This window comes from Bufo bufo, chromosome 6 (assembly GCF_905171765.1).
Source record: "Bufo bufo chromosome 6, aBufBuf1.1, whole genome shotgun sequence".
NCBI classification, from domain to species: Eukaryota; Metazoa; Chordata; class Amphibia; order Anura; family Bufonidae; genus Bufo; species Bufo bufo.
Genome location: NC_053394.1, coordinates 411,863,861 through 411,890,508, shown reverse-complemented (window position 1 = coordinate 411,890,508; position 26,648 = coordinate 411,863,861). Strand labels below are relative to the sequence as shown.

Genomic DNA, 26,648 nt, shown 5'->3' with positions numbered 1-26,648 from the left:
CCCAGCCCAATACACAGTCCGGGAGGCTTCTTTCTCTCACAAACCGGGGAAAACGTTCGCGCGCGTCCTACGCACAGAAGTCACCAGCATGCTTCTTTTCGTGTTTGCTATCTGCATAGCTCCGCCCACACGCGACTTTTGGACACGCCTTTTCTTCGCACGAAATTCCTGGTGCGGTGCCAAAGCACGCCAAGCAGAAAGCATGATAGGAATAGTAGTGAGTGAAAGGAAAAAAAAAAAAAAAAAAAAAAAGATAAACATTGTTGATTGTGATGTCACGGCACCATTGTTGAGTGTTCCATCAGGGCCCTTGTGATGTCATCCAATAGCTGACCTTACTTGACCTCTTTGACCTCTTGACCTGACAAGGCTCTTGTGACACGCGCAGTGTTCCGTCCATTGAACAGACAAGGTAGGTCCAGCTGCATAGGAAGTGCTGGGCTACTTTTTAGCCACTAAGTAATCCAGTTCAAAAGATCCACAAGAGGGAGACACAGGCAAACTTTACTCATTTATTGAAGCACTGCAAAAGCTAAATGGTTACATCCAGCCAACTTGATACAAAAAAGGGTCAATTGCCTGCCAGAGACGACTCAGCAACCCTCCGAGGTGTGCACAACAGGCCCAAATCAAACGTGGAGGAGGGGAGGTCCAAACAATTCATTCAGGTGATAAGCCAATTAACCAATCATCAGTCCTAATTGGATCCAGGGTGTGAGGAGACTGGCTGAATGGGTTGCTTGGTGCTGGAAACAACCGACAGCTGATGCAATTAGGAGATTGACAGACTAGATGCAGGTATTATATGCAAAAAGCAACACTGCACTGACTGACTGGGCAGACAGAGGAGAAGCTGAAGGAGGCACGACACACACAACTTTCCACTTGCTTGGCTGGAAGGATGATGCTTGCAATCCATTTCAATTTCATTCTGTTTTTTCATACTGGATTAGAAGGGGTGCACCGGTCCTGGAGGTACTGCAATACCAGGTCAATGCGTGGAGTGGACAGAGCAAGCTCTTTTTCCATCTCCCTGTTCGAAAAATCCATTTAATATATGGTCCCCAGATAGGGGACGTATCAGATATTAAACTGATAAGAACAGATTTTTTTTTTTTTTTTTTTTTTTTTTTTATTTATTTTCAAATAAAGTCAAAATTCATATATACAGAAGAAAAAAACACATCATCAAAAGACCACAAACACAATACATCATAACTTACTTCAATACTTGATCAACGATCTCCATTTTTTAAACTTCCATACTCCCTCTGAATCTATACCACCACCATGCTGTCTATCCCATAAATGAATTACATAGAGTCTAGACAACACTAACTTAACACAATCACACTCAGGCACTACTTCTTTCTTGAACACTAATAAATTCCTGACATCCCACAGACTTTCCATAACACATACCATTATATACCACAGAATCCTTGTATTCATCCTACCACGCGCACCAATACCAAACATCGCCACTTTCCAATCCATATACGCAACACTCGTCAAATCTTTAACTAAAACACCCACTCTTTTCCATACATCATTTGCATACCCACAATCCCAAAATAAATGTCTTACAGACTCACATCCCCCACACCCATCTCTTGGACAAACTTCTGACCTAATCAAATCCCTCTTTTTCTGGACTTCACGCACCGGCAATATGTTTTGCAACCCCATCCACACAATATCTTTCTGTCTATTTGATATGCCTACTATTGAACATTTCTTCCACACTTCTGCTGCAACATCCGACCTCAACCCCACAATATCACATGCAACCTCATTTTCTCTAAGTTTAGCCATCACCTTTTTCTTATCTTTAAAACCTTCCATTCTCACTGACAATAAATCAAATTTCCTAATAAATCTTTCAATCACTTCATACCACACTGGACATTTAAACGACACAGGCACTCTAGCATCTCTTTCACACCACTTCAAACCATACATCATCCATCCAGCCATGTATCTTACCATATGTGCACTCTTATTCTGTTTCTCCACCAAAACCACAAACCTTTTAATATAATTCACACCAAGAAAAATTTCAAAATTAGGAAAATCCAATCCACCATTCACACTTCTTTTGTACACATGCTCTCTTTTCAACTTTTCCATGCGACTACCCCAAAGAAACGTAAACACCAATTTCTCAACTTTCGCAACTTTTTTTGGGCATGCAGGGTATACTCCTGCTACAAAAAGAATAATTGGTAAAATAACAGCTTTAATAATCAATACTTTCCCTGTGAGTGAAAGGTCTCTTAACCTCCAAAAATTTAATTTCCTCTCAATCTTCCTCCCACATTCATCCCAACTCTCATTCCCTTTCAAATCATCATTAAACAAAATACCTAAAACCTTCACCTCATTTTTCTCATTCTTAACATCTTCCAGACAAATACTCCTATCCCCAAAACATTTAAACACACATTTATTCCAATTAATTTTAAAGGCAGACGCACCACAGAACATATCCAACCATAACCTTCCTCTCCTAATAGCAGCCAAGTTATCACTTACAAACACCACGTCATCCATATATCCTAACACTTTCACACATTTACCCATACTCCCCGGAATCAACATACCTCTCATGACTTTATCCTTCCTTATTAAACACATTAATACCTCAATCACACTAATGAAAAGCACAGGAGACATTGGGCAGCCTTGTCTCACACCACTCCGTACATTCACCTTTTTACTCAACCAGCCATTTATCATAAACTCACTTGACACACCACCATACAAGCTCTTCACACACTCCACAAACTTCTTTGGAAAACCCATCCTCTCTAAAACTGCAAACATAAATCGATGTGCCACTCTGTCATACGCTTTCTCAAAGTCTATCGCAAGTAACATACATTTCTGCTTTCTACTCATGCAATCTCCAATCAGATCTCTCAATAAAGCTAAATTTTCATTCATACTTCTCCCAGGCACAGCACAAACTTGATCTTCATTCACAACCTTATCAATCACACCACGCATCCGATTAGCCAACAATTTACCAAATACCTTATAATCAGCATTTAATAAAGTTATTGGTCTCCAATTCTCGAGTTTATTTTTGTCACCCTTTTTAAAAATCAGAACTACCACGCCTTCTTTCATCGACTCCCCTATTACACCATTTTCCCACATATACCTACATACCTCCAAAAAATCATTTCCCATCCAGTCCCATGCTCTCACATACAACTCAATCGAAATACCATCCTTACCCGGTGTTTTATTTTTTTTACAACTCCACACAATCTTCTTTATTTCTTCTGTAGAAATATCCTCACACACCAAACTCTGACTTTCTACATTTAATTTTTCATCCAAAACATTCATAACCTCCATCATAAGATTCCTATCAATCCACTTCAAACCATACAAATTTCCATAGAACTCTTCCACTGCCCCAATCACACTTTTACCCCTAACACACACTCCCTTGCTATCAACCACTTCCAACATATCTTCCTTTTTATCACACACCTTTTTGAAAAAAAACCTAGAACATTTTTCATTCTTCTCAATCATATCAACTTTCGCCCTAAAAATAATCTCTTTACCCTTTCTCTCCATAAACACTTTCTTTTCCCTTTTAACAACTTCCAACAAATCCTTCACATCTACACCCATTGCACTCAATTTCCACAACCACTCAGTTCTCCTATTTAATTCATTGTATTCATTCCTCATCTTCCTCGCCCTCTTATACCCCCATTTCTTGAAAAAAAGTTTTATTCTTGATTTCATCCAATCCCACCAGCACAATACATTCACAAATTCATCCTTTCTCAATTTCCATCTTCCATACTGGTACTTAAACACTCTCATCACCATCTCATCCTCTAACAGACCCATATTCAATTTCCACACACCTCTACCATATGTAATCTCCTCATCTCCTTCCACACAAACAGACAAACACATGTGATCAGAAAAAATAACATCAAGGTATGACATTTTCCTACAAAATAAATTTTTGGAAAGAAAAACAAAATCAATCCTAGAAAAAATATCACCCCTATCTGCTTTAAAGGTAGCAGGTGGTGGTTTACCTAACAACAATGCAGAATCAGTTAAAGAAAAATCAGAAACAATTTTGTGCAATCTATTCCCTGTCACATCCATCTTATCACCTTCTATAGTGCAATTGAAATCACCCAATAAAATTGTCGGCACTCTACCCACCAGAAAAAAATTCAATTTGTCTAGTAACTCTAGACGTTCTTTTTTCCCGGTAGGACAATAAACGTTAATAATCCTAACCCGCCACCCCTTGTACTTAATCATCGCCATAATGCACCTCCCCACCTCCACCACCGTGTAGCTTTCAAAACCAAGGTCTCTATGACATAATACTATCCCCACACCATCATTCTTATTTATACAAGAACCTGACCAAATTGAGTTCCCATGTGGCCACTCATTAGCACAGACGGGTTCTGAAATACCGCACTCTTGAAGACATGCGATATCCGGATTTTGTTTTTTGATATAATCAAAAACTGCAGTACGTCTAGCTCTTGATTTCAGTACCCTCACATTCAGGGATAAGACATGGATTTCAGCTTTTCCCCCCATTGCAAGATCTTATTTCTGACATAGTTACCGGTACCCCACTGCTTCCTTATCCGATTCCGCCGGGAGGTTGACCTCCTGAGCAAAAGTCCCTGGCCTTTGACTCGTCCAAAAAAGCACTGTTGTCCGGAATGCAAGCAGCAGGATACGCCTCCTGCCTTACCGGACTCTGTTCTTCTCCACTGTACTGAGGCGGTAATAAACGGGGTTTCTTTACAACTGAGCTCAGCGTTTCCTCCGCCGATCTCGTAGTGGGTGTTATAAAGTCACTGGTAGATACAAAATCTCCTTGTTCACCTCTCTCATCCTCCTGTGGGTCCTCCATCTCATCCCACCCGGGCACTGGCGATTTAGCTAAGGGAGAGACCACCTCTCCTTCTCCCTGAAGATCCGACTTAAGACCAAATATTTGGGGAAAATCTTCCTCCACCTGAGAAATGTCCATCTCCACATTTTCTCTACTCCCCACAGGGGCAACCATAGGAATAGCTTGCTGCACATTTCCACTCTGATGTATATCAGTCTGTGGATGAACTGCCATTTGAGATGCCTGAACTGCATTCTGGGATAAGTGGACAGAAGTTTGAGGCGGCTGATCTGGGATCCGAGATGGCCCTGCAGCCCTTGCCCTTGCAACATCAGCATACGTTCTTTTTGGCATAGCTCTATAGCCACGTGAAGGACACTCTTTAAAGGTATGCCCCGCTTCATCACAGAGATTACAGATAATTGCATTTTTACAATCCTTTGCGATATGCCCATCTTTATGACACTTCGAGCAGACAAGGGAGGTTTGCTGACAATTCTCTTGTACATGCCCATACAACTTGCATTTTCGGCAATAACTTGGAGCGTCTTGAAAGAAAATGAGGCCTCTATCTCTGCCAATAACAAAACTTTGGGGAGGATGACTCATGCCCCCTGGGCTCAGAGGATCAGGGCGGAAACGCACAAAATACTTGTGTTTGCCAGTCCACAAACCATGGCTACCCATAACTTTATGGGCATAAACTACTTTTTCGCAGTATTTAGATAGGAACAAAAAAATATCATCCGTATCGACGTATGGGTTGTACATAAACACGACCAAGTGAATGTCTCTATTGTACAACACCGTGAACGTCAAGCCATCTAGTTCTGGATTATCCTTATTCCTCTCCAAAAACAAATATAAATTATGACAGGCTCCAATAGATGTTAGGACAAGAGTGCGCCTTCCACCAATTCGATCTTGTAAGCACAAAATATCCGCCATACTGACATGTAGAGTTTTAAACAGTACCTCTTTAACAAGATGTTCATCTGTAAATTTTTCTTTCTTCGCTTCCTCGACATAAATTCCAAACGCGTTCCTGACCCGGAAGTCTCCGGTCCCGGCGTAATCGATTTTCACGCCCATCTTTCTCCGTCTTGATCGCCTTCTTGGTTATCCCACCTTCTCCTTATAGCAGCGAGCAGCTTAAGCCATGGGGCGATGCTGCAGGGCCAAGAGCTTGGTACGGATCCCTCTCAACAAGACCATGATCTTGCCAAAAGGCCGAGAAGCGATAACCTGAAAAGGGTTCGCAGTACAGGCCGATGGTCCCCAATGCAGAGCACTAATGAAGGCAATAGACTACTGTCCCCAGCCCAATACACAGTCCGGGAGGCTTCTTTCTCTCACAAACCGGGGAAAACGTTCGCGCGCGTCCTACGCACAGAAGTCACCAGCATGCTTCTTTTCGTGTTTGCTATCTGCATAGCTCCGCCCACACGCGACTTTTGGACACGCCTTTTCTTCGCACGAAATTCCTGGTGCGGTGCCAAAGCACGCCAAGCAGAAAGCATGATAGGAATAGTAGTGAGTGAAAGGAAAAAAAAAAAAAAAAAAAAAAAGATAACCATTGTTGATTGTGATGTCACGGCACCATTGTTGAGTGTTCCATCAGGGCCCTTGTGATGTCATCCAATAGCTGACCTTACTTGACCTCTTTGACCTCTTGACCTGACAAGGCTCTTGTGACACGCGCAGTGTTCCGTCCATTGAACAGACAAGGTAGGTCCAGCTGCATAGGAAGTGCTGGGCTACTTTTTAGCCACTAAGTAATCCAGTTCAAAAGATCCACAAGAGGGAGACACAGGCAAACTTTACTCATTTATTGAAGCACTGCAAAAGCTAAATGGTTACATCCAGCCAACTTGATACAAAAAAGGGTCAATTGACTGCCAGAGACGACTCAGCAACCCTCCGAGGTGTGCACAACAGGCCCAAATCAAACGTGGAGGAGGGGAGGTCCAAACAATTCATTCAGGTGATAAGCCAATTAACCAATCATCAGTCCTAATTGGATCCAGGGTGTGAGGAGACTGGCTGAATGGGTTGCTTGGTGCTGGAAACAACCGACAGCTGATGCAATTAGGAGATTGACAGACTAGATGCAGGTATTATATGCAAAAAGCAACACTGCACTGACTGACTGGGCAGACAGAGGAGAAGCTGAAGGAGGCACGACACACACAACTTTCCACTTGCTTGGCTGGAAGGATGATGCTTGCAATCCATTTCAATTTCATTCTGTTTTTTCATACTGGATTAGAAGGGGTGCACCGGTCCTGGAGGTACTGCAATACCAGGTCAATGCGTGGAGTGGACAGAGCAAGCTCTTTTTCCATCTCCCTGTTCGAAAAATCCATTTAATATATGGTCCCCAGATAGGGGACGTATCAGATATTAAACTGATAAGAACAGATTTTTTTTTTTTTTTTTTTTTTTATAAACCATCAGGTTTGGTTAATATTAGCAACTAACTAGCTCCATAACCAAATCATCATATGGCTTTTTTTTATTCAAAGGCATAACACAAAAAATATCATACAACAAGCTTTTTCCATTTTTTAACTTTCCAAACCCCTTCCGCATCATAACTATCCCCTTTTTTTAAATCCCACAAATAGCAAAAATACAATCTACTCATAAACAACTTAACACACTCATCCACCCCCCATAGCTCTCTCTTATAGACATACACATTCCGAGCATCCCATAATACTTCCTTAAGACATGTCATCACTAACCACAACACTCTACTCCTTTTTCTACCCGATATCCCAATCCCAAAGAGTACAAAAGCATATGTCAAAAAACTTATTCCAGTTAGTTCCTTTATCAGTTTCCCTACTTTTTTAAACACTTCTTGGGCAAAATTGCAATTCCAAAATAAGTGTACAATACTTTCACATCCCCCACAACCTTGCCTCGGACACACCTCACTCCTCACCAAATCCCGTCTCTTCTGTACCTCCCTCACAGGCAACGCTCCTTGCATACTCAACCATACCATGTCTCTTTGCTTATTAGTCATTCCATCCATACTTACATTCTTCCATACATTCTTAGCTTCTAATGAAGACAACAAATTAATCTCAGTTACCACCTCATCTTTTTTACACAAATTCAACACTTTCCTCTTGTCTTTTAAATCACTCACACCCAAACTCAACAACTCATTCTTCTTCACAAACCTCTCCATACCGCTGTACCAAAAGGGGCAAATAAAAGCCACCGGTTGCCTCAAATTCCTTTCACACCATCCCAGTCTGCAAAACAGCCAACCTCCAGTATACCTCATCATATATGCTACTTTACCGCCCCCATTCAATAACCTCAACACATTCACCAAAAAATTAATACATAAGTACAGCTCAACATTCGGAAAATTTAACCCACCATTCTCCCTACACATCATCACAGTCGTACGCCTAACTCTCTCCATTTTCACACCCCACAGAAACAAAAATAGAACTCGATTAATTTTCCTCAACTCTATACAGGTTGGAGGGAATACATTCCCGATATACAATAATAATGGTAAGATAACACATTTAATCACCAATATTTTCCCTCGATATGTCAACTCGCGCAACTTCCAAAAATCCAATTTCCTTGCAATCTTGCTCCTAACTTCGTCCCAGTTTGCATGACCATTCAATCGCTCATCAAACATAATACCCAACACTTTAATACTATCCACCACTTTCACACCTAGATCCGATACCTCACATCCACCCCCAAAACACTTCACCTCACATTTACTCCAATTCACTCTAAACGCTGAAGCACCGCAAAACACATCCGTAAGTAGCTTAGCTCTTTGCAATTCCGCTCTACTCTCACTTATCACACATACATCATCCATATATCCAAACACTTTCACACTCTTACCACCACTCCCAGGAACATTCACTCCTCTAATAAACTTGTCTTTCCTCACCATACAAAGTAACGGTTCCATGGCACAAATGAAAACTGCCGGTGATAACGGGCATCCCTGCCTAACACCTGATTTAACCCTAACTCTGTCACTCTCGATCCCATTCACCAACATTCGACTCCCTATTCCTTCATACAAACTCCTCACAGCTCTAACAAACCCACTCGGAAAACCCATCCTCTCTAACACTCTAAACAAAAACACATGAGAAAGCCTATCGAAAGCTTTTTCGAAATCCAACGAAAAAACATTCACACTCCTATCCCTCTGCAAACCATCCCATAAAACATCCCTCAACAGACTCAAATTACCAGAAATACTCCGTCCAGGCACACCACACACTTGCTCCTCTTTCACTACTTGACCAATCACCCCACTCATCCTCTTCGCTAACAATCTTGCATACCCCTTATAATCCACATTCAAAAGAGTGATTGGTCTCCAATTACGCAAATCACTTTTAACACCTTTCTTGAAAATCAAGACAACTAACCCCTCTCTCATAGACTCACAAATTTTACCCTCCTCCCACATATATTTATACAATTCAACTAAGTCACTCCCTACCACATCCCAATATTTAGCATAGAATTCCACTGGAACTCCATCCCTACCTGGTGTCTTATTCCTAGCCATACTGTTGACTATATCCCTTACTTCCTCCACAAAAATCTCCTCCACTAAACTACCTCTTCCCTCCACTCCTACTTTCTCTTCCAACACCCCTAATACCTCTTCCTCCAACCCCATATCCCTCACCTTTTCTCTATACAACTCCTCATAGAAGTCCACCACTACTCTCTTGACTTCTTCACCACAAACCTCAACCTCATCCATATCTTTCACCTTATCTAAATCCATCCTTGCATTCACCACCTTTTTAAAGAAAAATCTAGAACAACACTCATCCTTCTCCATTACATCCAACTTGGCCTGAAACACAATTTGTTTCCCTCTATTACGCAATAATTCACTCATAATCTTTCTTTCCTCACACAACTGCTCATCCACATCATACCCCAACTCTCTCATTTCATGAAGAAAACTCAACCTCATATTACATCTCTCATATCTCTTTCTCTTTCTCGCAGCCCATCTATAACCCATCCTTTTAAAAAACACCTTCACTCTCTCTTTCACCCAATCCCACCACTCCAAAATACACTCAAAGTCCTTCTTTCTCCGGCTCCACCCAGCATACATTCTCTCAAATTTCTCTCTTACCTCAGCATCCTCCAACATACTTACATTCATTTTCCATACTCCTCTCCCATACTTCCTCTCACTCTCTATTTCCAACTCACACTGCAAGAATTCATGGTCCGAAAACCCCACTCGTACCTGTGAATAACATTTAACCACAAACCCTTTAGAAACAAACACATAGTCCAATCGGGAATGTATGCCTCCCCTGTCTGCATGGTACGTAGCTGGCACTGGATCTATTTTGCATATTTTAACTACATCACACAAGGTATTGTCAGTCATACTTTGCATAAACATTTTGCTGGTAATATCTGTTTTACTACCCTGCAAATGACAGTTGATATCCCCCACCACAACACATGGAATCCTACCAGGCAAATACAAATTAATTTTTTCAAATAAATCCTTCCTAAGATTTTTCTCTGTAGGTGCATAGATATTAATAATTCTAAACAAAAATTCCTTAAATTTAACATAAACCATAAGGCATCTACCTGGTTCTATTACTACATAATGATCTATAACAAAAAACTTATTTTTAAATAATACACCAACTCCATCATTCTTGTTGCATGGGGAGGTGGACCAAATGGACTCACCATGCTGCCATTCCGTTTTCAAAGGAACCTCCCCCAACCCACATTCCTGAAGGCAAAAAATGTCCCCTGATCTTGAGGCGATGTCCTCCAAAATGGCAGCTCTTCTGGCTCTGTCCTTAAACACCCTCACATTGAGGGAGCACACCGAGAACCTATAAGGGAGAAAAAACTAAAGAAAGCAAATGATCACGTGTTTGGAGGCATCTGCATCACTTCTACCAGATTTTCTACCTCCTGTGCACCCAAATACGCTGAAGAGTCCACGCTTCCTGGACTCAGCAACTCCCCAATTCCTTCTAATAGCTCAAAAGCGTTCTCAGTCTCAATCTCAAGAGTTTCTGTATGAGGCTGCCCACAAGGGGGGGTACCCTCCCCTGGAGACTCCGAAACATGAACTCTTTTGGCTCTTTTTGCTTTCTTTTTTGACGCCACCTCCCATCTATCTTCCTTCCCATTCTCCTTACCAAACTGAAAGAGGCCTTCAGAGTCCTCTGGGAAAACAGGCGAGTCCAAAAGAACCTGGGGGGGTGGGACTACCAATCCCTGCTGACTTCCCCCGGCTGCCTCCATAGGCTCAGGTTCCACACACTGAATCTGCACTGGAGCCTCCACAGACAATTGGGCTCCTGGCGACTGCCCTCCTTCCGAAGGAGCTCCAGACTCCCCATTAGAGTCATCATAGTTACCGTCTGGTCTGCTCGGCTTCCATCGTTTCTCCACTAGCCTTGTGGTCCTCTGCAAGGCTTCAGCATAGGTACGACCAGGAATCATGATCTTTGGACAGTTTCTGCATGCGTGTCCTGTCTTGCCACAGGCATCACACTTCCTGGACCTAACGCAGTCACCCGCTTCGTGGCCAGGCTCACCGCAGTTACGGCAACATCTTCCCACAGTGCAATCACCTGCCACGTGCCCAAACTGGAAACATTGCCTGCAATACTTGGGCTGGCCCTCGTAGTACAGGAATCCTCTATACCCACCAACCGAAAAGTTTGCTGGCGGGTGCTTGACTCCACCAATGCCATCAGGTGAGGGAGACAACCTGACCCAAAACCTATGTTTACCTGTCGGCAAACCCCATCTGTCAACCAACTTCTGCGGACCTCTCGCCGATGTAGCAAACTGCATCAGGAAAGCGCGCACCAAGTCCATTGGGGTATAAGGATTATAAAGGTGGACGGTAATGGCTCTCTCCTCCATCAGGTAGGAAGGAAAGATCTCAAATTTTTGTAGAATAGAAGATGGATCATGCAATCTAATTTCCTTGATCTTCTCATAAACGGTGCAACAAACTCCTTCTTCTATAAGGGTTAAGTCAAAACGACCCACCTTTGGGAAGTCCTGTAGGCAGACGATGTAGCTGAAGTCCAAATTCAACACCTTCACGATCACATCCTCCACGATAGTCTGACGTCCAATGCGGTTCACGTACTCTGGATGCACCAGAAAACGAAGAGTATTCCTCACTCCTTCTCGCTCCATTGCGCAGCGTAGGGCAAAAACGATCACCTCTCGTTGTCACCGGGACTAAGCCGCTCCCCTATAGCAGCATGGAGGTAAGACAGCGGCTATAAACCACTGCCCCTCTCCAAGGCCGAAGAGACGGGTACCCGGTGACACCTTATATCAGCCCAGACCAAGCGAGTAAAACTGCACTTGATCTGAGCCAAAAGGCCGAGAAGCGATAACCTGAAAAGGGTTCGCAGTACAGGCCGATGGTCCCCAATGCAGAGCACTAATGAAGGCAATAGACTACTGTCCCCAGCCCAATACACAGTCCGGGAGGCTTCTTTCTCTCACAAACCGGGGAAAACGTTCGCGCGCGTCCTACGCACAGAAGTCACCAGCATGCTTCTTTTCGTGTTTGCTATCTGCATAGCTCCGCCCACACGCGACTTTTGGACACGCCTTTTCTTCGCACGAAATTCCTGGTGCGGTGCCAAAGCACGCCAAGCAGAAAGCATGATAGGAATAGTAGTGAGTGAAAGGAAAAAAAAAAAAAAAAAAAAAAGATAACCATTGTTGATTGTGATGTCACGGCACCATTGTTGAGTGTTCCATCAGGGCCCTTGTGATGTCATCCAATAGCTGACCTTACTTGACCTCTTTGACCTCTTGACCTGACAAGGCTCTTGTGACACGCGCAGTGTTCCGTCCATTGAACAGACAAGGTAGGTCCAGCTGCATAGGAAGTGCTGGGCTACTTTTTAGCCACTAAGTAATCCAGTTCAAAAGATCCACAAGAGGGAGACACAGGCAAACTTTACTCATTTATTGAAGCACTGCAAAAGCTAAATGGTTACATCCAGCCAACTTGATACAAAAAAGGGTCAATTGCCTGCCAGAGACGACTCAGCAACCCTCCGAGGTGTGCACAACAGGCCCAAATCAAACGTGGAGGAGGGGAGGTCCAAACAATTCATTCAGGTGATAAGCCAATTAACCAATCATCAGTCCTAATTGGATCCAGGGTGTGTGTGACGACACTGGGGCTGAATGGGTTGCTTGGTGCTGGAAACAACCGACAGCTGATGCAATTAGGAGATTGACAGACTAGATGCAGGTATTATATGCAAAAAGCAACACTGCACTGACTGACTGGGCAGACAGAGGAGAAGCTGAAGGAGGCACGACACACACAACTTTCCACTTGCTTGGCTGGAAGGATGATGCTTGCAATCCATTTCAATTTCATTCTGTTTTTTCATACTGGATTAGAAGGGGTGCACCGGTCCTGGAGGTACTGCAATACCAGGTCAATGCGTGGAGTGGACAGAGCAAGCTCTTTTTCCATCTCCCTGTTCGAAAAATCCATTTAATATATGGTCCCCAGATAGGGGACGTATCAGATATTAAACTGATAAGAACAGATACTACACTTGATCTTAGCCAAAAGGCCGAGAAGCGATAACCTGAAAAGGGTTCGCAGTACAGGCCGATGGTCCCCAATGCAGAGCACTAATGAAGGCAATAGACTACTGTCCCCAGCCCAATACACAGTCCGGGAGGCTTCTTTCTCTCACAAACCGGGGAAAACGTTCGCGCGCGTCCTACGCACAGAAGTCACACCAGCATGCTTCTTTTCGTGTTTGCTATCTGCATAGCTCCGCCCACACGCGACTTTTGGACACGCCTTTTCTTCGCACGAAATTCCTGGTGCGGTGCCAAAGCACGCCAAGCAGAAAGCATGATAGGAATAGTAGTGAGTGAAAGGAAAAAAAAAAAAAAAAAAAAAAAAGGATAACCATTGTTGATTGTGATGTCACGGCACCATTGTTGAGTGTTCCATCAGGGCCCTTGTGATGTCATCCAATAGCTGACCTTACTTGACCTCTTTGACCTCTTGACCTGACAAGGCTCTTGTGACACGCGCAGTGTTCCGTCCATTGAACAGACAAGGTAGGTCCAGCTGCATAGGAAGTGCTGGGCTACTTTTTAGCCACTAAGTAATCCAGTTCAAAAGATCCACAAGAGGGAGACACAGGCAAACTTTACTCATTTATTGAAGCACTGCAAAAGCTAAATGGTTACATCCAGCCAACTTGATACAAAAAAGGGTCAATTGCCTGCCAGAGACGACTCAGCAACCCTCCGAGGTGTGCACAACAGGCCCAAATCAAACGTGGAGGAGGGGAGGTCCAAACAATTCATTCAGGTGATAAGCCAATTAACCAATCATCAGTCTTAATTGGATCCAGGGTGTGTGTGACGACACTGGGCCTGAATGGGTTGCTTGGTGCTGGAAACAACCGACAGCTGATGCAATTAGGAGATTGACAGACTAGATGCAGGTATTATATGCAAAAAGCAACACTGCACTGACTGGGCAGACAGAGGAGAAGCTGAAGGAGGCACGACACACACAACTTTCCACTTGCTTGGCTGGAAGGATGATGCTTGCAATCCATTTCAATTTCATTCTGTTTTTTCATACTGGATTAGAAGGGGTGCACCGGTCCTGGAGGTACTGCAATACCAGGTCAATGCGTGGAGTGGACAGAGCAAGCTCTTTTTCCATCTCCCTGTTCGAAAAATCCATTTAATATATGGTCCCCAGATAGGGGACGTATCAGATATTAAACTGATAAGAACAGATTTTTTTTTAAGTTGATATTTACCCCAAGGGGTAAAAATCGTTTATTAAAATTATAACAAAATTACATTAACATAAGAAATCATAAAACCGTTTTTACAGGCGACATAAAATTTACAGGTTTTATAAAATCATATAACTGAGGCCCACTCTCTTAAAAACCATTTGTGGCACATAAAAGGCATTCTTTTTTTATCAATTAAATAATAACTATACATTCCATCTAAAATCATCTTTAAAACATTTTCTTCAGTAATCACATCATTTTTAAAAACTAAAATGTTCCGGGCCGACCATAGAGCTACTTTGACGCAATTTGTGATCTTCCATGCCATAGTCCTTTTGATTCTTGAAGGGCACTCCAGACACCCATAAAAAACACCGTCCATAGATAAAGCTTTCAGTCCAGTAATCTTCTTCATCAAGGGGAACATTTTTATCCATATTTTTCGCGCGAAATAACAATGCCACATCACGTGGAAAATGTCCTCCTCCTCTCTGCATGCTCCCCTTGGACACTCTGCGGTGCTTGATAATCCTCTTCGGTGCTGGAATGCCCGGCATGGAAGACACTCATGTACGCAGCTCCAGGCCAGGTCCTTCTGTGCGTTAAAAAGATAATTTTCATTAATATTTTTCCAGGTCTGTTTACATTTTTCTTCATTAAAATTTTTAATAGGGGCCATCAGTTTATTATCATTAATATCTTTTAAAATCATTTTACTGTTTTTTAAAAACTCCACACTCTTTTGGCCAAGATTAAAATTACTCGTTATTTTCTCTAAAATCCTATAAGAGGCAGGTAAATTAAAAGAGTAGGGAGAATTTAAAATCACTTTAAACCACCCAAACTTCCTCATAAAATACCCAGTGCTATAACGAATAAAAAACGACCAATAATTATCCTTAAAAAGAGTGTTAAAACAGTAACTAAAATACTTAATTAAAAGAAACGTTTTAATATTTGTAAAATCTTTTCCACCTTTATTTTTTGGAAGCATTACCGTATCTCGCCGCAGCTTGTCCATCCTGGAACCCCAGAAGAAATTAAAACAGGCCTTATTAATTTTTTTAAGAATACGGTCCGATGGAGGGAACACCATGCTAAGATATAATAAAATCGGTAAAATTATCATTTTGATAATTAAAACCTTTCCCTCCATCGTTAGCTTCCTTAGGTTCCACATGCATAATTTCTTATTGATCTTCTCTGTAACCGTGTCCCAATTCCTGAGGCCGTCATTGGACTCGCTGAAGGTGACACCTAAAATCTTAATAGACTCAGACTCAGGAATGTTGATATCACTTAAAACCATCTCTCCGACATTTAAAATACTACTTTTGTTAAAATTTATTTTAAAACCGGAGGCGGAACAGAAATATTCAACTTGCTTGGTTGCCTTTTGGATTGCAGGGGTGTCCCTACAAATTATGGCGACATCATCCATGTACCCCACTACTTTAGCCTCTAGTCCCCCTCCGCCTGGCAGGGGGACTCCGCGTATCTGCTTATCCTTCCTTATTATGGTTAAAAGAGGCTCCAAGGCGCAAATAAAAAGTAGTGGGGACAGGGGACACCCCTGTTTCACGCCAGATTTTAAAACAACATCCTGAGTCTTAAAACCATTGACTAAAATCTTGCTAGTACATTGGTTATAAAACGCTCTCAAAGATAAAACAAACCCCTCTGGTATACCCATTTTCTTTAAAACTTTAAAAAGGTAAAAATACGACACTCGGTCGAAAGCCTTTTCAAAATCTAAAGATAAAATGGCAACTTTTCCGTTTCTTTCATTCGTAAAATCAATCACATCTTTTAAAAGGTTAATATTGTCCCAGATGCTCCTCCCGGGCACCCCGCAGACCTGGTTTTGATGGATTATTTTGTGGATGACTTTTTTTAATCTGTTTGCACATAGCTTTGCCATGATTTTATAGTCACAGCAAAGCAATGTGATGGGTCTCCAGTTTTTTATGTCTGTTTTGTCGCCTTTTTTGTATAAAAGGGAGACCTCACCTTTTTTCCAGGATCCCGGGAGGGCCTTAGACCTAAAAACATCTTTTAAAAGAGAGAGTAAATCTTCTTTTAAAATGCCATAAAAGGTAACATAAAACTCAATGGGTATACCATCGGGGCCGGGCACCTTGTCCTTCTTAAAACTCTTAACCGTCTCTAAAACTTCTTGCTCGGTGATTTCCTGCAATAAAAATCTTTGAGAGTCGGCATCTAAAACATTTTCAATCCCCTTCAGCGAGTCCTTCATAAAATATTTATCAATTTTTTTCTCATTAAATAGTTCAGAGTAAAATTCATGGACTTTTTTGAGAATACCATTTATATTTCTTACCCCCCCAAGCTCCTCAATCTGGGCACGTTTTTCTTGTATTTTTTTAAAAAAGTACCTGGAGCAGGTTTCGTTCTCCTCAAGATGTTGAATTTTGGAGCGAAACATTATTTCTTTACTTTTCTGCTCCAGGCACTGTGAAATCTCTTTTTTGATGTCAAGGATTTCTTTTTTAACATCCATGCCCAGATCGCGGAGCTTGTACTGTGTCTGCAGGCGGGTATTTAGATCGTCATAAAATTTCTTTTTTTCTTTGGCCTTGAGTTTCCCCCTATTAATAAAAAAGGTCTTGATCTTCTTCTTCATACTTTCCCACCATTCTGTAATAGGTCTTCTGGGGTTCCTTACCCGCCTGCAGTACTTGTAAAACACAATAAAATCAGATAAAATTTTGGGGTCTTTTAAAAGGGAGACATTCAGTTTCCATGTTTTTTTCTTTTGGTGATTGCCACCTAACTGCACCTTAAAAGACAACAATTTGTGATCTGAAAATATATTGGTTAAAAGCTTACAGTTAAAAGGCAGTACTTGATTAGAGCAGAAAATAAAATCGATTCGGGACTTACAGGTAGCGTTGCCCCAGGTGACGCCGGCCTCTTCAGATAAATGACTATTGCACTTTTTAAAAACGTCAGTGAGCTTGAAATCTATGACAATATTTTTGAGCAGAGAGGAGGATCTGTCATAGTTCCTGCTCACTGCGTTAGAGAACCGGCGTTCACCCCTTAAAATGCAATTAAAATCTCCTGCTAAAATCAAAGGCTCTGAATCATTGATAAAAAAAGGTAAAATTTCAAGCATTTCTGCTCTCTCTTTTTTATCAGTAAAACCATAAAAATTTAAAAACTGCCATCTAAAACCATCAATAAAAGCTTTGACCAATAAAATCCTCCCCGGTAAAATCTCGTTAATATGATCTATTAAGACATTTCCCTTAAATAAAATAGCTACACCCCCCGACTTATTCTTGTTTGACCCGGACCAAACGGAAGGTCCGAGTCTCCAGTCATTTTTATATTTCCTATAATTCTGACTGTGGGGGATGCAGCACTCTTGTAAAAAGAACACCGAAGCTGATAAAATAGACAGATAGTTAAAAAGTGCAATTCGTCTAGTTCTTGAATGCACGCTTCTGGTGTTCAGGGAAATGCCTTTTAAAATAGCCATAATAAAAGATTAAAAAGGGAGTTTGTTGTCTTACCTTGGCACAGTTCAGACAGCATCAGCAAGCTCAGAGAGTTCTCCGCCGCTTTCTTCACCACCAAGCGCCCCAGATGTTATTGAACGCTCGGATACTGCAGGAGAGGAGCTACCATCGCTCAGCAGACCCCCCGCTCCCATTAGCATGCACTCCATTGACATCTGCCATGCCGGGCTATTATATACGGCTTCAGGTCTCAGAGCCGCAGCGCCAACCCTCTCCCGTTCCGGGGCAGAGGGCCCACTGAGGACGGTTTCCGGCACCGTAGTGACCGTACACTCAGTGTCACCACTCAGGTGAGAGGAAGGACCTGGTTGGCTGCCTCCGGGATCCGCCACTGGTCCCCCAGTTGGCATCCCCCCTTGGCTTCCCGCCACCGGTGTTAGGTCCCTCCTCTTTTTGGACGCCGCGGCTCCACCCGGATCTTCTGGAGTGTGCCCAGGGACCGAGTGCGGGCCAGGCGGATCAGCATCATTCGATCCACCCCCAGTCTCCATCTCTGGAGGGGGCTTACTCGTCCGCTGATCACTGGACTTCCTCTTATTCCGTTTTTCCTTCGGCTCCCCAGGCTGGGGGGGTCCGCTCGTGGTATCCATACGTTCCTGCTCCTCTCCTTGGGGCTGTGGTTTGGCTTGTTCATGCTTTTCCGCTTCCTTCTGTCTCTCTGGCTGCTTCTGCTGCCCTGGCTGTGCCTCGGATTTCCTAAAAGGGCAATCTCGTGAGAGGTGACCTGTACGAGTACACGCATAACACCTTTTCCCTGCGGCGCACTCTCGGGTGTCATGCTCAGTGCTGCCGCAATTCCTGCATGTACTCGTACAGTCATTATTGTAGTGCCCATACCTCTTACAAAGCCTGCAGAAAGGTGGCATATTAGAAAAAAACATGTCACCTACCATGTCCCCCAGTTTAAAACGTGCTGGGGGTAAGATGAGACCTCCTGGATGATTGGGATCACGGTTACCAATAACTTTAAAAAGCCACTTTGACGTCCAGATCCCGGCGGTATTTAAAATTTTCGTGACTGAAACGATTTTCTTAAAATATTGGGATAAAAATGCAGTGATAATATTAAGATTGGCGAATGGCGAATACATTTTTATGACAACAGTAAAAGTTTCATCAATTTCGTGCTCGTAAATTTTAAGACCTCGCATTCTCTCATCATTTATGCATTGTGGAACCTTTGCTAAAAAACTTTTAAAAATACCGTTTTGGGAAAAGGTCACATCGTATACACGTCTCTTCGGGTAGTCCTGTATGGCCAAGATCTCATGTTTCTGCACGCCAAACACGCCATACAGGACTTTCTCTACCAAATACAACAAATTATATTTTTCTTTTTTACCCTCAGAGACGTATAAACGGACGGTATCTTTGATTTTTGCATAGTCCGGGATCTGGTGCTCGTCATCTTCTTCTTTCCGTGGTATATTTTCTTTCAATTCTTCTGTTCCGCCTCGGGATCCATTTTTCTTAGCCTCCTCCTTCCTTCTGGTATCGTCATCCTTTGAATTCTTCTTTAAAGCTCCGCCACTCTTTTTCTTTCCCACTGTAACAAATCCATCATCATCGATTTCTCCGGCTCTTCCGGTTCCTCCGCCTCCTCCGACTCCTCCGACTCCTCCGATTCCTCCGACTCCTCCGGCTCCTCCGACTCCTCCGGCTCCTCCGACTCCTCCTCCTCCTCCATCGACCTCGTCACCTCCTCCTCCCGGGTCGTCTGCCATAGATGGAACTAGGCGCTTGTCTCTAAGGACAAAGTAAAAATGCTCCCCTGCGAGTCCTGGGACTCACAGAGGTTCGGGGGATCGCAACTCGACGTCCCCGGGACTAAGCCTCTCTCCCAATAGCAGCAGGGGGGTGAAGTCCAGGCTATAAACCTGAACGATCCCCCCAGGCCGAGAGAGAGGGTACCCGGGTCCTACCTTCTGACGCAGAAACAAGTGCAGCACCGAAGATACTACACTTGATCTTAGCCAAAAGGCCGAGAAGCGATAACCTGAAAAGGGTTCGCAGTACAGGCCGATGGTCCCCAATGCAGAGCACTAATGAAGGCAATAGACTACTGTCCCCAGCCCAATACACAGTCCGGGAGGCTTCTTTCTCTCACAAACCGGGGAAAACGTTCACGCGCGTCCTACGCACAGAAGTCACACCAGCATGCTTCTTTTCGTGTTTGCTATCTGCATAGCTCCGCCCACACGCGACTTTTGGACACGCCTTTTCTTCGCACGAAATTCCTGGTGCGGTGCCAAAGCACGCCAAGCAGAAAGCATGATAGGAATAGTAGTGAGTGAAAGGAAAAAAAAAAAAAAAAAAAAAAAAGGATAACCATTGTTGATTGTGATGTCACGGCACCATTGTTGAGTGTTCCATCAGGGCCCTTGTGATGTCATCCAATAGCTGACCTTACTTGACCTCTTTGACCTCTTGACCTGACAAGGCTCTTGTGACACGCGCAGTGTTCCGTCCATTGAACAGACAAGGTAGGTCCAGCTGCATAGGAAGTGCTGGGCTACTTTTTAGCCACTAAGTAATCCAGTTCAAAAGATCCACAAGAGGGAGACACAGGCAAACTTTACTCATTTATTGAAGCACTGCAAAAGCTAAATGGTTACATCCAGCCAACTTGATACAAAAAAGGGTCAATTGCCTGCCAGAGACGACTCAGCAACCCTCCGAGGTGTGCACAACAGGCCCAAATCAAACGTGGAGGAGGGGAGGTCCAAACAATTCATTCAGGTGATAAGCCAATTAACCAATCATCAGTCTTAATTGGATCCAGGGTGTGTGTGACGACACTGGGGCTGAATGGGTTGCTTGGTGCTGGAAACAACCGACAGCTGATGCAATTAGGAGATTGACAGACTAGATGCAGGTATTATATGCAAAAAGCAACACTGCACTGACTGGGCAGACAGAGGAGAAGCTGAAGGAGGCACGACACACACAACTTTCCACTTGCTTGGCTGGAAGGATGATGCTTGCAATCCATTTCAATTTCATTCTGTTTTTTCATACTGGATTAGAAGGGGTGCACCGGTCCTGGAGGTACTGCAATACCAGGTCAATGCGTGGAGTGGACAGAGCAAGCTCTTTTTCCATCTCCCTGTTCGAAAAATCCATTTAATATATGGTCCCCAGATAGGGGACGTATCAGATATTAAACTGATAAGAACAGATACTACACTTGATCTTAGCCAAAAGGCCGAGAAGCGATAACCTGAAAAGGGTTCGCAGTACAGGCCGATGGTCCCCAATGCAGAGCACTAATGAAGGCAATAGACTACTGTCCCCAGCCCAATACACAGTCCGGGAGGCTTCTTTCTCTCACAAACCGGGGAAAACGTTCACGCGCGTCCTACGCACAGAAGTCACACCAGCATGCTTCTTTTCGTGTTTGCTATCTGCATAGCTCCGCCCACACGCGACTTTTGGACACGCCTTTTCTTCGCACGAAATTCCTGGTGCGGTGCCAAAGCACGCCAAGCAGAAAGCATGATAGGAATAGTAGTGAGTGAAAGGAAAAAAAAAAAAAAAAAAAAAAAAAAAGGATAACCATTGTTGATTGTGATGTCACGGCACCATTGTTGAGTGTTCCATCAGGGCCCTTGTGATGTCATCCAATAGCTGACCTTACTTGACCTCTTTGACCTCTTGACCTGACAAGGCTCTTGTGACACGCGCAGTGTTCCGTCCATTGAACAGACAAGGTAGGTCCAGCTGCATAGGAAGTGCTGGGCTACTTTTTAGCCACTAAGTAATCCAGTTCAAAAGATCCACAAGAGGGAGACACAGGCAAACTTTACTCATTTATTGAAGCACTGCAAAAGCTAAATGGTTACATCCAGCCAACTTGATACAAAAAAGGGTCAATTGCCTGCCAGAGACGACTCAGCAACCCTCCGAGGTGTGCACAACAGGCCCAAATCAAACGTGGAGGAGGGGAGGTCCAAACAATTCATTCAGGTGATAAGCCAATTAACCAATCATCAGTCTTAATTGGATCCAGGGTGTGTGTGACGACACTGGGGCTGAATGGGTTGCTTGGTGCTGGAAACAACCGACAGCTGATGCAATTAGGAGATTGACAGACTAGATGCAGGTATTATATGCAAAAAGCAACACTGCACTGACTGGGCAGACAGAGGAGAAGCTGAAGGAGGCACGACACACACAACTTTCCACTTGCTTGGCTGGAAGGATGATGCTTGCAATCCATTTCAATTTCATTCTGTTTTTTCATACTGGATTAGAAGGGGTGCACCGGTCCTGGAGGTACTGCAATACCAGGTCAATGCGTGGAGTGGACAGAGCAAGCTCTTTTTCCATCTCCCTGTTCGAAAAATCCATTTAATATATGGTCCCCAGATAGGGGACGTATCAGATATTAAACTGATAAGAACAGATACTACACTTGATCTTAGCCAAAAGGCCGAGAAGCGATAACCTGAAAAGGGTTCGCAGTACAGGCCGATGGTCCCCAATGCAGAGCACTAATGAAGGCAATAGACTACTGTCCCCAGCCCAATACACAGTCCGGGAGGCTTCTTTCTCTCACAAACCGGGGAAAACGTTCACGCGCGTCCTACGCACAGAAGTCACACCAGCATGCTTCTTTTCGTGTTTGCTATCTGCATAGCTCCGCCCACACGCGACTTTTGGACACGCCTTTTCTTCGCACGAAATTCCTGGTGCGGTGCCAAAGCACGCCAAGCAGAAAGCATGATAGGAATAGTAGTGAGTGAAAGGAAAAAAAAAAAAAAAAAAAAAAAAAAAGGATAACCATTGTTGATTGTGATGTCACGGCACCATTGTTGAGTGTTCCATCAGGGCCCTTGTGATGTCATCCAATAGCTGACCTTACTTGACCTCTTTGACCTCTTGACCTGACAAGGCTCTTGTGACACGCGCAGTGTTCCGTCCATTGAACAGACAAGGTAGGTCCAGCTGCATAGGAAGTGCTGGGCTACTTTTTAGCCACTAAGTAATCCAGTTCAAAAGATCCACAAGAGGGAGACACAGGCAAACTTTACTCATTTATTGAAGCACTGCAAAAGCTAAATGGTTACATCCAGCCAACTTGATACAAAAAAGGGTCAATTGCCTGCCAGAGACGACTCAGCAACCCTCCGAGGTGTGCACAACAGGCCCAAATCAAACGTGGAGGAGGGGAGGTCCAAACAATTCATTCAGGTGATAAGCCAATTAACCAATCATCAGTCTTAATTGGATCCAGGGTGTGTGTGACGACACTGGGGCTGAATGGGTTGCTTGGTGCTGGAAACAACCGACAGCTGATGCAATTAGGAGATTGACAGACTAGATGCAGGTATTATATGCAAAAAGCAACACTGCACTGACTGGGCAGACAGAGGAGAAGCTGAAGGAGGCACGACACACACAACTTTCCACTTGCTTGGCTGGAAGGATGATGCTTGCAATCCATTTCAATTTCATTCTGTTTTTTCATACTGGATTAGAAGGGGTGCACCGGTCCTGGAGGTACTGCAATACCAGGTCAATGCGTGGAGTGGACAGAGCAAGCTCTTTTTCCATCTCCCTGTTCGAAAAATCCATTTAATATATGGTCCCCAGATAGGGGACGTATCAGATATTAAACTGATAAGAACAGATACTACACTTGATCTTAGCCAAAAGGCCGAGAAGCGATAACCTGAAAAGGGTTCGCAGTACAGGCCGATGGTCCCCAATGCAGAGCACTAATGAAGGCAATAGACTACTGTCCCCAGCCCAATACACAGTCCGGGAGGCTTCTTTCTCTCACAAACCGGGGAAAACGTTCACGCGCGTCCTACGCACAGAAGTCACACCAGCATGCTTCTTTTCGTGTTTGCTATCTGCATAGCTCCGCCCACACGCGACTTTTGGACACGCCTTTTCTTCGCACGAAATTCCTGGTGCGGTGCCAAAGCACGCCAAGCAGAAAGCATGATAGGAATAGTAGTGAGTGAAAGGAAAAAAAAAAAAAAAAAAAAAAAAGGATAACCATTGTTGATTGTGATGTCACGGCACCATTGTTGAGTGTTCCATCAGGGCCCTTGTGATGTCATCCAATAGCTGACCTTACTTGACCTCTTTGACCTCTTGACCTGACAAGGCTCTTGTGACACGCGCAGTGTTCCGTCCATTGAACAGACAAGGTAGGTCCAGCTGCATAGGAAGTGCTGGGCTACTTTTTAGCCACTAAGTAATCCAGTTCAAAAGATCCACAAGAGGGAGACACAGGCAAACTTTACTCATTTATTGAAGCACTGCAAAAGCTAAATGGTTACATCCAGCCAACTTGATACAAAAAAGGGTCAATTGCCTGCCAGAGACGACTCAGCAACCCTCCGAGGTGTGCACAACAGGCCCAAATCAAACGTGGAGGAGGGGAGGTCCAAACAATTCATTCAGGTGATAAGCCAATTAACCAATCATCAGTCTTAATTGGATCCAGGGTGTGTGTGACGACACTGGGGCTGAATGGGTTGCTTGGTGCTGGAAACAACCGACAGCTGATGCAATTAGGAGATTGACAGACTAGATGCAGGTATTATATGCAAAAAGCAACACTGCACTGACTGGGCAGACAGAGGAGAAGCTGAAGGAGGCACGACACACACAACTTTCCACTTGCTTGGCTGGAAGGATGATGCTTGCAATCCATTTCAATTTCATTCTGTTTTTTCATACTGGATTAGAAGGGGTGCACCGGTCCTGGAGGTACTGCAATACCAGGTCAATGCGTGGAGTGGACAGAGCAAGCTCTTTTTCCATCTCCCTGTTCGAAAAATCCATTTAATATATGGTCCCCAGATAGGGGACGTATCAGATATTAAACTGATAAGAACAGATACTACACTTGATCTTAGCCAAAAGGCCGAGAAGCGATAACCTGAAAAGGGTTCGCAGTACAGGCCGATGGTCCCCAATGCAGAGCACTAATGAAGGCAATAGACTACTGTCCCCAGCCCAATACACAGTCCGGGAGGCTTCTTTCTCTCACAAACCGGGGAAAACGTTCACGCGCGTCCTACGCACAGAAGTCACACCAGCATGCTTCTTTTCGTGTTTGCTATCTGCATAGCTCCGCCCACACGCGACTTTTGGACACGCCTTTTCTTCGCACGAAATTCCTGGTGCGGTGCCAAAGCACGCCAAGCAGAAAGCATGATAGGAATAGTAGTGAGTGAAAGGAAAAAAAAAAAAAAAAAAAAAAAAAAGGATAACCATTGTTGATTGTGATGTCACGGCACCATTGTTGAGTGTTCCATCAGGGCCCTTGTGATGTCATCCAATAGCTGACCTTACTTGACCTCTTTGACCTCTTGACCTGACAAGGCTCTTGTGACACGCGCAGTGTTCCGTCCATTGAACAGACAAGGTAGGTCCAGCTGCATAGGAAGTGCTGGGCTACTTTTTAGCCACTAAGTAATCCAGTTCAAAAGATCCACAAGAGGGAGACACAGGCAAACTTTACTCATTTATTGAAGCACTGCAAAAGCTAAATGGTTACATCCAGCCAACTTGATACAAAAAAGGGTCAATTGCCTGCCAGAGACGACTCAGCAACCCTCCGAGGTGTGCACAACAGGCCCAAATCAAACGTGGAGGAGGGGAGGTCCAAACAATTCATTCAGGTGATAAGCCAATTAACCAATCATCAGTCTTAATTGGATCCAGGGTGTGTGTGACGACACTGGGGCTGAATGGGTTGCTTGGTGCTGGAAACAACCGACAGCTGATGCAATTAGGAGATTGACAGACTAGATGCAGGTATTATATGCAAAAAGCAACACTGCACTGACTGGGCAGACAGAGGAGAAGCTGAAGGAGGCACGACACACACAACTTTCCACTTGCTTGGCTGGAAGGATGATGCTTGCAATCCATTTCAATTTCATTCTGTTTTTTCATACTGGATTAGAAGGGGTGCACCGGTCCTGGAGGTACTGCAATACCAGGTCAATGCGTGGAGTGGACAGAGCAAGCTCTTTTTCCATCTCCCTGTTCGAAAAATCCATTTAATATATGGTCCCCAGATAGGGGACGTATCAGATATTAAACTGATAAGAACAGATACTACACTTGATCTTAGCCAAAAGGCCGAGAAGCGATAACCTGAAAAGGGTTCGCAGTACAGGCCGATGGTCCCCAATGCAGAGCACTAATGAAGGCAATAGACTACTGTCCCCAGCCCAATACACAGTCCGGGAGGCTTCTTTCTCTCACAAACCGGGGAAAACGTTCACGCGCGTCCTACGCACAGAAGTCACACCAGCATGCTTCTTTTCGTGTTTGCTATCTGCATAGCTCCGCCCACACGCGACTTTTGGACACGCCTTTTCT

At 43.8% G+C, this 26,648-nt stretch overlaps 8 non-coding genes and 2 pseudogenes across 8 annotated transcripts; all 10 read right to left on the bottom strand.

Annotated features, from left to right (window-relative positions):
* Window positions 1–953: 953 nt before the first annotated feature.
* On the bottom strand, window positions 954–1,163 carry LOC121006453 (annotated as a pseudogene).
* A 6,009-nt stretch (window positions 1,164–7,172) lies between these two features.
* On the bottom strand, window positions 7,173–7,357 carry LOC121006437. Its single transcript, XR_005780276.1, has one exon. It is a non-coding gene; the product is annotated as a U2 spliceosomal RNA (small nuclear RNA).
* A 6,012-nt stretch (window positions 7,358–13,369) lies between these two features.
* Window positions 13,370–13,560, bottom strand: LOC121006198. The gene has a single exon (XR_005780063.1). It is a non-coding gene; the product is annotated as a U2 spliceosomal RNA (small nuclear RNA).
* A 1,033-nt stretch (window positions 13,561–14,593) lies between these two features.
* Window positions 14,594–14,789, bottom strand: LOC121006362. Its single transcript, XR_005780217.1, has one exon. It is a non-coding gene; the product is annotated as a U2 spliceosomal RNA (small nuclear RNA).
* Window positions 14,790–20,198: 5,409 nt separating this feature from the next.
* On the bottom strand, window positions 20,199–20,289 carry LOC121006600 (annotated as a pseudogene).
* Window positions 20,290–21,322: 1,033 nt separating this feature from the next.
* LOC121006197 lies at window positions 21,323–21,513 on the bottom strand. Its single transcript, XR_005780062.1, has one exon. It is a non-coding gene; the product is annotated as a U2 spliceosomal RNA (small nuclear RNA).
* A 1,036-nt stretch (window positions 21,514–22,549) lies between these two features.
* LOC121006196 lies at window positions 22,550–22,740 on the bottom strand. The gene has a single exon (XR_005780061.1). It is a non-coding gene; the product is annotated as a U2 spliceosomal RNA (small nuclear RNA).
* A 1,036-nt stretch (window positions 22,741–23,776) lies between these two features.
* On the bottom strand, window positions 23,777–23,967 carry LOC121006190. The gene has a single exon (XR_005780055.1). It is a non-coding gene; the product is annotated as a U2 spliceosomal RNA (small nuclear RNA).
* Window positions 23,968–25,000: 1,033 nt separating this feature from the next.
* Window positions 25,001–25,191, bottom strand: LOC121006179. The gene has a single exon (XR_005780046.1). It is a non-coding gene; the product is annotated as a U2 spliceosomal RNA (small nuclear RNA).
* Window positions 25,192–26,226: 1,035 nt separating this feature from the next.
* On the bottom strand, window positions 26,227–26,417 carry LOC121006168. Its single transcript, XR_005780035.1, has one exon. It is a non-coding gene; the product is annotated as a U2 spliceosomal RNA (small nuclear RNA).
* Window positions 26,418–26,648: the final 231 nt, after the last annotated feature.